This window comes from Hibiscus syriacus, unplaced genomic scaffold (genome assembly GCF_006381635.1).
Source record: "Hibiscus syriacus cultivar Baekdansim isolate YM2019G1 unplaced genomic scaffold, ASM638163v2 tig00112921_pilon, whole genome shotgun sequence".
NCBI lineage: Eukaryota > Viridiplantae > Streptophyta > Magnoliopsida > Malvales > Malvaceae > Hibiscus > Hibiscus syriacus.
The window spans coordinates 167,825-181,515 of NW_024063419.1; the positions used below are offsets into that span (position 1 = coordinate 167,825).

Genomic DNA, 13,691 nt, shown 5'->3' on the forward strand with positions numbered 1-13,691 from the left:
TTGAAATAACGCCCCTTTATATATTATTATTTTTCAATTAAATCCTTTTTTGTATTGAATAAAAATAATATTTTTAATAAATATATTATTCTGGTTCGGGTCGGATGGAGGGTGTATATTTTCGGGTCAGATCAGGTTCAGGTGGAGAATGTATAATTTTCGGATCGAGTCGGGTAAGGTTGACCAGAAATCCGATTCAACCCCTCATATGCTCGTCGCTACTCATCACATAATTTTATAACTTTAAAATTTTTTTTAATTGGTTCGAAAGTAAAATATTAAATCAATGCATCATGATTTGCTCCTACTAATAATGATCACATAAATTTAGAATAATTTATTATATTATTAAAGATTTTGTTATATAATAAACATACCAAACATGATAATAATAGTTAAATAATCAAAATACTATATCTATACGATAGGAAAAAAATTAATTTTATAACTTTAAAAAATCATTTAATTCTGATAAAGTGAAATATTAAATTAAATTAACAAATTATTATTGAATTAATGAAATTAAAATATTAAAAGAGAAAATTAATTAAACTTTACCTAAATTCTAAGACAGTAAGAATGTCTTCATCCTGCAATATTTTTAAATGAAATATATTATTGAGGGAAATAGTAATAATAATTAATATAGCTAACGTGAATAGTTGGAGTAAAATATAGGTACAAAGAAAATCAAAGTCCTAACGTCAATATAATCATGTTTTAGAAGTTAATATTGACATGAATGGATAGAGTTTTTGTTGTAGTATTATTAGGAGTAAGCGTTGAAATAGGATTACATATACGTTATATATACAGATTAAACAGAACCAAAGTTTTTATCATAATCTTTCTACTTACCTCACGCCTTTGGTGCCAGTGCGATTTCCTTTTCTTCTCAGCTATTAGAATGGCCGTCGGTGGAGGCATCTCTTCCGGTGCGGGAAAACGCTACGATGGAAATTTTACTTCAAAGGTCTTTTTCGCTTGCTCTGTTGCGGCTTCGGGTGGATTAATCTTTGGTTATGATCTTGGGATTTCTGGTAAACAAACATTCTCTCTTTGCTTTTTCTTTTATCATTAAAGATTGTTTGGAATATTAATGGCGAACTGATAAATTTTGCAGGTGGAGTTACATCCATGGATCCTTTTCTAGAAAAGTTCTTCCCGAATGTTTATAGGAAAGAAGTATCTGTCCAACCTTCGGACGATCAATACTGTAAGTTTGACAGCCAAATATTAACGTTGTTTACATCTTCGTTATATTTGGCTGCTCTTCTCTCATCCATGACAGCATCTCGGATAACCCGAGGACTTGGGAGGAAGAAGACGATGATGTTCGGAGGTTTACTTTTCACCATCGGCGCCATTCTCAACGGCTTTGCTAGAAACGTACCCATGCTTATTATTGGCCGTGTGTTGCTGGGTTTGGCATTGGATTTGCCAATCAGGTACTTATCACCATAGTTTTTGTTTTGTTTTGTTTCTGGGTATCGTATATGTTTTTGTTTATATCTGAATTTTACTTGCAGTCTGTTCCGATCTACTTATCTGAGATAGCTCCCTTCAAATACCGAGGAGCTTTGAACATTATGTTCCAATTGTCAATCACCATTGGTATATTAGTTGCCAACTTGTTGAACTACTTCACTGCTAAGATCGAAGGTGGATGGGGTTGGCGAGTAAGCTTGGGTGGAGCCGTCGTCCTGGTTTGATATTTTCCATTGGTTGTCTCTTCCTCTCGGACTCGCCCAACTCGTTGCTCGAACGCAACAAATTGGTGGAGGCTAAAGATCTTCTGAGAAAGATCCGTGGCATCGAAAATGTTGATGAAGAGTTCAAAGATTTGGCAAAGGCCAGTGAGGCAGCCAAGTTGGTTCAAAGCCCTTGGAGAGATATTGTAAGCAGAAAGTACAGGCCTCAGCTCACCTTTGCAATCTTGATTCCCTTGTTCCAACAATTAACCGGGATGAACGTGTTCGTGTTTTACGCTCCTGTTTTGTTCAAGAGCATGGGGTTTGGCAACAACGCTTCCCTTATGTCCGCACTCATCACTAGCATCGTTAACTTTTGTGCAACACTTGTTTCCATTGCCACCGTCGACAAGTACGGAAGGAGGACTCTTTTCCTCTCCGGTGGCCTTCAAATGTTTCTTTGCCAGGTAATAATCACTATTTCCATTCACCAACACTTAAGCATTTTGATTTTGCTTGCTAAATTCATTCTTTTCTCTTCTCTGCCTAGCTTGTGATGACTATTTCAATCGCTTCCAAATTCGGTACAAATGGGAATCCGGGTCAACTTCCACTTTGGTTCTCCGTTGTCGTTGTGGTAGCAATGTGTTTCTACATAGCTGGTTTTGCATATTCATGGGGTCCTTTGGGCTGGTTGGTTCCTAGTGAGATATTCCCACTTGAAATCCGTCCCGCTGCTCAAAGTATTACGGTGGCAGTCAACATGATCTTCACATTCGCCATTGCTCAAGTCTTTACGGCTATGCTTTGCAACTTGAAGTTCGGACTGTTTATATTCTTTGCATTCTGTGTGGTGGGTATGAGCATTTTCATCTATAAGTTATTGCCCGAGACAAAGGGAGTCCCCATTGAAGAAATGTTCATTGTTTGGAAGAACCACCCTTATTGGGGCAAGTATGTAGACGACGACAATGCTATCCCAAGCCATGAAATGGACGAAAAAGTTTGATCTTCGTTTAGAATACCTAGATTAGATTATTGATCAACTTCTTTCGGTTAATTGTTGCTTTTTATTTGATATTAGTTATAACAATTCCTTTTTTTCCCTTTCAATAAGATATTCTCATTAATCGTATTTATTACAAATAATGTATTTATATCTAACGCATTCAAAACTTAAGAGAAATTCAATAAAAATTTATAAAGAAATGTTAAAATATCTAGCACATTAATCTTGTAACTTGATTTAAAATCAATTAGTTACCACGTGCATCTTATCTTAAAATAGTTCAAACTCAATAGTATATCGTAACATATAATTACTATTATAATTATTAAATTTAATTATTCACAGTTTTATTTAGATAAATAAAATAAAATATAGTTACAATTCCAATAACAAATGAATAATTCATATGATAACAATTGAACTTTGGCAGGTCCAGGTGATTTGTTAAACCAAAATCAATCGACATCTGACTACGATAATCAAGTCTATTCATCTTACCAACCTACAAATAATCATCGTGTCTCTAGGTCTAACACTAGCATTGAGGGTCACTACAAATCTCTAGGCCAAAATTGAGAAAATGACCGAACACCCTAGCCTACACTCATTTCCCTTATGAATACAAAAGATGTTGATACCAACTAATTGTCGTTCAATCATCGATTGTAACTCTCCGCTCAAACTAAAAGGTGTGAACCATTAGCGGCCTACATAACCAAATTGTTCCCATCAAGAATTAGGATTAAATTAATTTAATGAGAATCTGAACCAAACCAAATTTTAGTTAATGAGCAAAACAATAAATTCTCACACTGCTGCATATAAGTTTCATCTGGAAGGAATTTAACACATTCAACTTTCAGACTTTTGAGTCAACCAAATAATCATATATGTATCTACCGATATATTATATTGATGATATCTACAGAAAAATCAAAATGTTATCCTAATAAATCACATCTATTATTCTAATGAAAGTTAACAATAATATATGTTTTAAGTTGTAATCGAGCTGAAACGAGCATATATAGTGATAAACTCGAATTTGAGCTTAATTCAAAACTCCATAAAGATGGTTATCCAATCCATAAATCAAGAAGGAGAAACATGATCTCAGCAACATCAAACAAATGTTTAGCCTCAACAGATCCGCACGCGCCAGCCTAGCGGATACATGAGCGTTCTTATAATCCGAAGCCTCCATCTTCGTCAATCCATCATAAGGCATTCTCGAGGCCAAAAACATCCTGTCTTTACACATCTTTGTGAATTTCATTAATCAAACGCTATGTTCATCGTTAAGGTCTCGAGTCGAGCTCGAATTCAAGTCGAATTAACCCAAATCGAGTATTCACTAAATCAAATTCGAACAACTCATAAAACTCATTAAAAACCCCATACGGTACTAGTGCCAACAATTGAGTCCAAGCTTTTTCTAGGCTTGGATTTAGTCTTCACATCGACATGGTTATCATAAGTGCCAACTTTGCTCACAAATGTTTCACCATGAGCAATATCATGTATGGCACGATCTCGATCATCAATGATAGTTATATCTTCAAATTCATTATGTTCACAAAATTGAACTTTTTTTCTGGTTCACATAACCGTTCTAACCATTATTATTTTGTTCAACAACATTATTTGACACGGTGAATGAAACACCCATTGTATTATCTAAAACTGTTGAACCCTATAGATCATAAAACTTGGCAGCCTTTCTCTGGCCTTTTAACAAAACAAGAGAGTCTATGCAAATTTTCATAGCTCCACCTTCACTGGAGAACTTGTAACCTTTTGAATCTAGAGAACCTAAAGAAATTAGATTTATACTCAAATCTGGAACATGTCTCACATTACCAAGTGTTCGAACAATCCTATCAATCATCTTAATATTGATTGTGCCAATACCTGCGACTTTACAAGAGACATTATTTCCCAAAAATATATCACCTGTAGATACAACTTTATACTTCAAAAACCAGTCATGATTAGGATACATATGAAAACTATTACTAGAGTCAAGTATCCTTTCATCACTTGTTATAAAGTTTTCGACAGCCGCAACTAGGAGTTCTCCATCATCGTACTTCTCTACTATACCGACCTCACCAGATTTCCCAGAGTTATGCTCTTCAGCTTCTCTTTTGATTTTACTTTGCAACTTGTAACAATCTGATTTAACATGACCTTTCTTTTTACAATAATGAAAAGTTTTACCTTGGTTGGAAAATTTTGATATTCCCCTTCCAATATGATCAGTAGAACGCTCGCTTTTTCTCCCACTGTCTGAGCTAGTCGATTCATGCATCACGAGACAATCTGCCCGAAGATCAAAACCATATACAAGATGTTTCTTCTTGTCAAACGAGTGCAAGTCATTGGAAACTTCTTCAAGAGAGAGTGTTTTGTGATTGTACAAGATTTTATCTCTAGAAGATTAGTAGGAAGAAGATATCGAACATAGGAAGATCAGTCCTAAGTCTTCTTGATCATACTTCACTTCTAAAGTCTCTATATCAAATATTGTTTCCTTAAAGGTGGCCGGTTACTCTTCAAGAGACGAATATTCCGCCAACTTAAGTAAATAAAGATGCTACTTTTGCATGCAAACCCAGACCGAATACTCATATGAGGTGTCACATTGACTTTTCACATCTTTGACACTTTGAAAATATAATTAAAATTTAACTTTTATTGGAAAATGAAAACATATTTACAAAATATATAAGAGCATCTACAATTTAAACATTTTTAGTACATGCCAATAACATTTCAAATACAAAACACATACAATTCAAAATCTCTCTGATCTGATAATCTTCTCAGTGATGTTGTCATGCCCTTACTTACTCGGGTTACTCATCGAATCTCTATATGCGAAAACAATCACACGCTAATTCTATGACTTAGCGAGGCATTATGAGTAAAATAAAACAATAAAACATTTATTTAAACATTTCAGATAAAAATACTTACTATGAAAATCAATTTATGTTTCGTATAAATACATTAGACTTTTATTCACTGTTCAACTTATAATCAATTTACATTTCATATAACTACATATACTCTTATACATTTTTCACTTCATATCAAGTTGTTTAATTTCTATCCATTTATTTAATTAGCCCAACGTATATCATTGAGAACTTAAGGTATGCGAGTACACTGAGTGCACTAATGCAGTCACCACTGCTCACATAATTTGTACCGAAGTGCCACGTAGAATATGTCCAGAAGGATAGCATAGATTTTGTCCCGAAAGACCACGTAGAATTGTTCTGAAGGACCATGTACCCTCAACTCTTGGCATGCCAAATATACCTCTAATTCTCATACATATACTTTGGGCTTTTTCCATATCGTTATTTAGAATATCATTATTTAAAATTGTCTTTTATTTACATAGATCACATTTGCGTAGAATAATTCCACATAGACTAAGGTCTCTTAATACATATTCACATAGAGCTTATTCTCATAGTATTTCATTTTACATAGCATTTATTCGCATCACACATATTCATATAATATATATATATATATATATAGTATACCCATATCATTATTTTAAACATTTATTTATTCATATAAACCAGATACTCATATAATGGTGTAATTCAAAATCATATAAAATAGTTGGGTAATTCATACCCAAAATCATTCAAAGAAATCATTTAACACAACAGTGAAAACATATATAATATAAAACAATTTCTTTCCAAATCATCCGAGGTTGACTATTCACAAGTCTTCCTCATTCTATACTTTAAAAGCATAAATAAGAATACACTCACCTTTTCCACACTTAAGTCCTAAGAACCTCTTTTTCACTTTAACTCCCCAACTTTATACTTCACTTTGTTCAACAGTTGCTTTCAATCGAATCTACACATTAACATGATCAATATAAATATCAGAACTCAAATAACATCTAACCAAATAACCTTTACTTAAGCGAAATGAAACGCCTAATTAACATTTTGACTGAATAGTATCGGTACTCCACCCATAGTACCGATACTTCTCTTCTATGATATCGATACCCACTTCAGTACCGATACCATTTTGACATTGTGAAAATCATATTTCAATTACAGTGTCGATACCTTACTCTTGGTATCGATACCTTCACATCAGTATCGATACTACTTCAATCAATATCGATAATGTTCATCGTATTCATATTCTTTCCTTAAATTTTAACCTTATAGTATTAGTATTGTTCTTCCAGTACCGATACCCTTACCTATAATTCATCTATTTCACTTTGAAAATTACCCAACTTCACTTAAATCTCCTACTTTAAACTCCATTCATGCCTTTAAACTCATTTACACTTATTACTATTAACTTATATCCATTAAAACCCCTTTAACACCTTAATTTCTCTATAAACCTCTTGAAACTAAAAATCTTACCAATTTTTAAAACATGTTCCGAAGCCTTTTTAACACTTCAAATTTCTTATTTACACCTATGAAAAATCAAATATTCCTTTAGAATCCAATTATTCATCATTTTCTAACAATTCCCTTAAAATCACATTTTACTAATTCACCATTAATTCATCCATCTCTTAGTTTCAACTCATCTTTAAGATTTATTAAGCTTCTATATTACCCAAAGAACAAAACCAAATCAAAAATAAAAGAATTAACCGACTTCAATTAACTTACCTTAGCCATGGAAGAATACGGTGGGAGAATAAGAGAAAGCCAAGTTTCAAGACTTTTCTTTTTCTTTTCCTCTATTTCCCCACATGTTATATATAACCCTTTTAAAATAAATTTTAAATTATTTTCTTGCTAAAAGACCATAATGACCTTCCAGCTTTCCATCTTTGATAATAAATCATAGACAATAATTTCCCAAATCAGTCCTTGAATTTTTCAATTTCTTCAAATTAAACCACCAAATTTTTAATCTTTACATTTCAGTCACTGACCCGAAGTTTGGGGTATTACAAAGTTGCTCCAATTTCACCCACCAAGATGCATCTTTTTTTTCAACACATCCTGAAAAATTTGATTTGACAATTGTAAACAAGCCTGAGAAAGAACTTTATGATCCTTACGCTTTTCCTCATTCATCCATTGGTTACCGGCTTCTCATCAAATCCTTCTATTGCATCATCGAGATCTAAATGTGCAATAACATCCCTAATCTTCACCTTCCATAGCAAGAACCTGATGTTTCGATCCAACAGCGGAATATCATACTTCATTGTTACAATAATCTTGAACTTGAAGCTCTAATACCATTTTTTTTATAATATTGGAATGATGATTATCGGCAACCAAATAAACACGATCGAAAAGGAAAAAAGAACACCAGGATTTACGTGAAAAACCCAAAATGGAAAAACCATGGGCAGAGGAGAAGAATTTTACTAATATGAAAGAAGAAAATAAGAGGATTTTGGTGAAAGAAAAGAACTTGATATCTAACCCTGACACTTAGTATCTATTTATAGGTATAAATACTTGATTACAAAGGAAAACTAAATAAAGTATAAATCCACTTTAATAAAGTTTTTTACTTTTAATCAAATTGGGTTTCTTATTTTCCCAATATTTATATATTAATTAATTTGTGCCACTTTAAATTCGAGTCAAACTCTAACATAGCTCAATCTCTTCAAGGGCCATAAAGATTCTCGATTTATGGGCCTTCTTTTAGAATTTTTTTTTGAATGAAGGCCTAGAGAAGAATAATCAAGGGAAGTTTTTTTTGTAACAAGAACGAATTTCAAGCTTTTTTCCCAGAATTTGTGCGGCTAACATAAGCTAAGAGGTACGAGTCTCTTCTAAAATTTCAAGATCATATTTTATCAGTTACAAGTAAAAGGAGAAGGGATTCAATCTCTCAAGAAATATAAGCAGAAGAAAGAAGATTTGGAGTCTATGGATCTTTTATGATGATCACTTTTCGATTTATATATAAAAAAAAGTGGTCAATGACATATAAAGAGGTTGAGATGACTCTATCCTTAGGAAAAAATTAAGGATTCAAATAATAGGTGATGAGTCAGAGGTAATGAAGGAATTAGCATTGTTGGATATGGTTTGCATTTGATCTTTAAAGTTTTGGTGTTAACATGCTTTAAAGAATAGTTTTGAAATTATATTCTATCTTGGATGGGCAGATGTAAAATCCTTAGGGTTTAGGATACTTTTGAAGAAACTTAAGGTTGAGAGGGTGTTGTTGCAAGTGTCAAAGAAGGAAGTTATAGATATTTTAGGATATTTACTACTTAATCTAAGAAAAATGATTTCTTCAATGTGGCTCTTAGTTAATTTCTAGATTTGAGGTTCATTCTATTTACGTGTTTTGAAGCTTTTTTTTTTGGCTTTGGAGATTTTGTTATTTTCATTGAATAGCCTCTAGCCATAGCGTTCAGGCCTTTAGCATTTGCAAATCTGGAATTGCAATCAATAACTTCTTTGGTGCAATTCTGATTAGGGTCAGATTTATTATGAGGAAGATGATGTTTTTCCAAGTTTTTCTATAAGTCTTATTGTTAGCATGTTGTGTTGCTTCGAGAGTCCAAAGAGTTGATTTGCTTTCTTGTTGTCCACTTAGTTCGTCCTCTAATTTGGTGGGTTGATCTGGGTACTGGATGGAGTTTTTGGATTAGCTAGTGGCATATTTTTTCCTATGGTTACAGAATGTATGGTTTGTGACATTTATGATTTGATTGGTAGGCTAATGATGGTATTTCGAGGCTTGATATTTTCAAGGCATGGTGGTAGTTTTGTTCGTTCTTGTTAGTCTCATTTCTTTTGTGTTGTTTTGTCTGGTTGTTTGCGTAATTTTATTCAAGGTCAAAGTTGTGCCCAATTGTTAGGCGTGTTTTATCCATCATTGGAAGTTTTTTGGTCCAGTTTTGGTCCCTTGGCTTCATGGACCCTTGGCTTCATGGACCATTTGTTGGAGTTTGTATGTTGTGGGCTGTGGCTACCTGTTTTGTTCTTTTGAGAATATGTCTGATTTGGTTGTTGAGTTCTTCTATCGAATGTAAACCACTTTTTTTTGTTGTTGGCGGTTTGATAGATCGTACTTAGGTAGTTGAGTAAAAGAGTTAGTAATTGGCTTAGTCGTAGTTTAATTTTCTTGTATTTGTGTTTGGCATTTCAGGAGTTCTTCTCGATTTGTTCTTTCTTTGGTCTGTGTTAGGTGATTGTTGTGTTGTTGGTGTAAGGGATTTTTGGTGTTTCCTTCTTTGCATGGTTATATGTACTATTTTCGTCTACTAGGGATTAGATAATTTTTTAACGAGGCATATAACCAAGTTCGTTGTATTTTGTTTTCTAATAAAATTGCTTTGCCAATAAAAAATACATGCAAAACATGATCGAATGTGTCATGTCTGAAACATTACTGGTATCGGATAATACACAGTTGAGACACACTTCCGGCTCTAGTGTCTCGTCACTAGGGATGAGCATGGGACCCCGACAGGTTCTGACCCGACCCGATCTGATCGGATTTTTTTAATAAAAATATGGGTTTGGGTTGGTTTGAATTTTTTAAAAGGTTATATTCGAGACGGTTTAGGTTTGAGTTTAGGGTGAAAAATATCCGACGCGAGAGAAACATATAATTTTACCTTTATATTTAGGGATAATTGAAATACGGCCCCTCTATATATTATTATTTTTCAATTAAATCCCTATTTGTATTGAATAAAAATAATATTTTTAATAAATATATTATTTCGGTTCGGGTCGAGTGGAGGGTGTATATTTTCGGGTCAGGTCAAATTCCGGTGGAGGATGTATAATTTTCAGATCGAGTCGGGACGGGTTGACCAGAAATCCGGTTCTACCCCTCCTATGCCCGTCGCTACTCATCACATAATTTTATAACTTTAAAAAATTATTTAATTGGTTCGAAAGTAAAATATTAAATTAATGCATCATGATTTTCTCCTACTAATAATGATCACATAAATTTAGAATAATTTATAATATTATTAAAGATTTTGTTATATAATAAACATACCAAACATGATAATAATAGTTAAATAATCAAAATACTATATCTATACGATAGGAAAAAAATTAATTTTATAACTTTAAAAAATCATTTAATTCTGATAAAGTGAAATATTAAATTAAATTAACAAATTATTATTGAATTAATGAAATTAAAATATTAAAAGAGAAAATTAATTAAACTTTACCTAAATTCTAAGACAGTAAGAATGTCTTCATCCTGCAATATTTTTAAATGAAATATATTATTGAGGGAAATAGTAATAATAATTAATATAGCTAACGTGAATAGTTGGAGTAAAATATAGGTACAAAGAAAATCAAAGTCCTAACGTCAATATAATCATGTTTTAGAAGTTAATATTGACATGAATGGATAGAGTTTTTGTTGTAGTATTATTAGGAGTAAGCGTTGAAATAGGATTACATATACGTTATATATACAGATTAAACAGAACCAAAGTTTTTATCATAATCTTTCTACTTACCTCACGCCTTTGGTGCCAGTGCGATTTCCTTTTCTTCTCAGCTATTAGAATGGCCGTCGGTGGAGGCATCTCTTCCGGTGCGGGAAAACGCTACGATGGAAATTTTACTTCAAAGGTCTTTTTCGCTTGCTCTGTTGCGGCTTCGGGTGGATTAATCTTTGGTTATGATCTTGGGATTTCTGGTAAACAAACATTCTCTCTTTGCTTTTTCTTTTATCATTAAAGATTGTTTGGAATATTAATGGCGAACTGATAAATTTTGCAGGTGGAGTTACATCCATGGATCCTTTTCTAGAAAAGTTCTTCCCGAATGTTTATAGGAAAGAAGTATCTGTCCAACCTTCGGACGATCAATACTGTAAGTTTGACAGCCAAATATTAACGTTGTTTACATCTTCGTTATATTTGGCTGCTCTTCTCTCATCCATGACAGCATCTCGGATAACCCGAGGACTTGGGAGGAAGAAGACGATGATGTTCGGAGGTTTACTTTTCACCATCGGCGCCATTCTCAACGGCTTTGCTAGAAACGTACCCATGCTTATTGGCCGTGTGTTGCTGGGTTTTGGCATTGGATTTGCCAATCAGGTACTTATCACCATAGTTTTTGTTTTGTTTTGTTTCTGGGTATCGTATATGTTTTTGTTTATATCTGAATTTTACTTGCAGTCTGTTCCGATCTACTTATCTGAGATAGCTCCCTTCAAATACCGAGGAGCTTTGAACATTATGTTCCAATTGTCAATCACCATTGGTATATTAGTTGCCAACTTGTTGAACTACTTCACTGCTAAGATCGAAGGTGGATGGGGTTGGCGAGTAAGCTTGGGTGGAGCCGTCGTCCCTGGTTTGATATTTTCCATTGGTTGTCTCTTCCTCTCGGACTCGCCCAACTCGTTGCTCGAACGCAACAAATTGGTGGAGGCTAAAGATCTTCTGAGAAAGATCCGTGGCATCGAAAATGTTGATGAAGAGTTCAAAGATTTGGCAAAGGCCAGTGAGGCAGCCAAGTTGGTTCAAAGCCCTTGGAGAGATATTGTAAGCAGAAAGTACAGGCCTCAGCTCACCTTTGCAATCTTGATTCCCTTGTTCCAACAATTAACCGGGATGAACGTGTTCGTGTTTTACGCTCCTGTTTTGTTCAAGAGCATGGGGTTTGGCAACAACGCTTCCCTTATGTCCGCACTCATCACTAGCATCGTTAACTTTTGTGCAACACTTGTTTCCATTGCCACCGTCGACAAGTACGGAAGGAGGACTCTTTCCTCTCCGGTGGCCTTCAAATGTTTCTTTGCCAGGTAATAATCACTATTTCCATTCACCAACACTTAAGCATTTTGATTTTGCTTGCTAAATTCATTCTTTTTCTCTTCTCTGCCTAGCTTGTGATGACTATTTCAATCGCTTCCAAATTCGGTACAAATGGGAATCCGGGTCAACTTCCACTTTCGTTCTCCGTTGTCGTTGTGGTAGCAATGTGTTTCTACATAGCCGGTTTTGCATATTCATGGGGTCCTTTGGGCTGGTTGGTTCCTAGTGAGATATTCCCACTTGAAATCCGTCCCGCTGCTCAAAGTATTACGGTGGCAGTCAACATGATCTTCACATTCGCCATTGCTCAAGTCTTTACGGCTATGCTTTGCAACTTGAAGTTCGGACTTTTTATATTCTTTGCATTCTGTGTGGTGGGTATGAGCATTTTCATCTATAAGTTATTGCCCGAGACAAAGGGAGTCCCCATTGAAGAAATGTTCATTGTTTGGAAGAACCACCCTTATTGGGGCAAGTATGTAGACGACGACAATGCTATCCCAAGCCATGAAATGAACGAAAAAGTTTGATCTTCGTTTAGAATACCTAGATTAGATTATTGATCAACTTCTTTCGGTTAATTGTTGCTTTTTATTTGATATTAGTTATAACAATTCCTTTTTTTTCCCTTTCAATAAGATATTCTCATAAATCGTATTTATTACAAATAATGTATTTATATCTAGCGCATTCAAAACTTAATAGAAACTCAATAAAAATTTATAAAGAAATGTTAAAATATCTAGCACATTAATCTTGTAACTTGATTTAAAATCAATTAGTTACCACGTGCATCTTATCTTAAAATAGTTCAAACTCAATAGTATATCGTAACATACAATTACTATTATAATTATTAAATTTGATTATTCACAGTTTTATTTAGATAAATAAAATAAAATATAGTTACAATTCCAATAACAAATGAATAATTCATATGATAACAATTGAACTTTGGCAGGTCCAGGTGATTTGTTAAACCCAAAATCAATCGACATCTGACTACAATAATCAAGTCTATTCATCTTACCAACCTACAAATAATCATCATGTCTCTAGGTCTAACACTAGCATTGAGGGTCATTACAAATCTCTAGGCCAAAATTGAGAAAATGACCGAACACCCTAGCCTACACTCATTTTCCTCATGAATACAAAAGATGTTGATACCAACCAATTGTCGTTCAAT

General features: G+C 33.8%; 2 pseudogenes; both read left to right on the forward strand.

Moving 5' to 3' along the window:
• Window positions 1-907: 907 nt before the first annotated feature.
• On the forward strand, window positions 908-2,700 carry LOC120184508 (annotated as a pseudogene).
• An 8,540-nt stretch (window positions 2,701-11,240) lies between these two features.
• On the forward strand, window positions 11,241-13,032 carry LOC120184510 (annotated as a pseudogene).
• Window positions 13,033-13,691: the final 659 nt, after the last annotated feature.